Source organism: Odontomachus brunneus, unplaced genomic scaffold (assembly GCF_010583005.1).
Source record: "Odontomachus brunneus isolate Ranch 3 - 2012 unplaced genomic scaffold, Obru_v1 Obru_scaffold_012, whole genome shotgun sequence".
In the NCBI taxonomy this organism is placed as follows: Eukaryota; Metazoa; Arthropoda; class Insecta; order Hymenoptera; family Formicidae; genus Odontomachus; species Odontomachus brunneus.
In genome coordinates this window covers 2,891,180-2,892,196 of record NW_022639462.1, presented here as the reverse complement: position 1 = coordinate 2,892,196, position 1,017 = coordinate 2,891,180, and positions in this window count along the sequence as shown.

Below are 1,017 nucleotides of genomic sequence, written 5' to 3'. Positions count from 1 at the left end.
CGTCGCTTTATCGTTACTTCCGCGTTTCGATGTCATCGCAAAGACGCGACTGTCGTGATTCGAGTGAGCGTGCAGAGTTTTATACGTGATTTCCCGAAGATCCACGCGGGACGTAAACATAATGCGCGTTATCCATGGAGAAGATGCACGCGAGAAATCGATATTCGTCGGGAGTGGACTGTTTCAAATCGAGCAGCAAATATCTGTGCGGTCGCGAAGTAGCGTCGTGGTACGCCTCTTCCAGAAACTTCGGATCATTCGGATAAACTTGATGCGCTAAGTGGCGAATTAGTGCGCGATCGCGAGGATTTTTGAATACCACGATATAATTGCTGTTGAGAGAAATATCTCGCTGTCCATGGCCTTGATGAAAGAGATTTTGGGAAATCAGTATAACGCTGAGGTTCTTGTGATGACTACCTTTTGTGAACAAATCCACAATCACGTCGCAAGAGGACGATTCCCTCATAAGGTCGTCGATTATCACTAATTTCGCGCAAAGCGGATCGTGCGAGTAATCATCGGGGCGGGGTAAACCCTCGCGAAACTCGATTATATTTCCCCCCCGCGCGCTTTCCGATATCGCACGATGCTACCCCGGACTTTTCGCGGCGGTACAATGAATCCACTTCGTGCTGCAGTTGACGATAGGCCTCCTGCCACTCCGCGTAATAAAACAAAATTCTCTCGAAACGGACGTCGGACATGACGGACAAATAGCGAAGAAAAGTCTTGACGAAGATCGTTTTACCGCATTCCCTTGGACCGCAAACGATCGACGTCCAAGGATGCCTCCAGCGCACGTTCATGTCGCGCGAACAAACGGTCTCCGCGCGCGACTCTGGGAATAAAAAAAGACCGGCTCGCGAGCGCGGATTTATATCTCGAATCACGCGACTGTGGGCTAGCAAACCCACGCGGGGGGGCCCATGCGGCGGCCGCGGCGCTCGCGTCAGCGTACATCCAAGGGGACGCGCGCGCACCTCAGCGAGCTCTTTCCTGCGGTGCGGCGCGGTT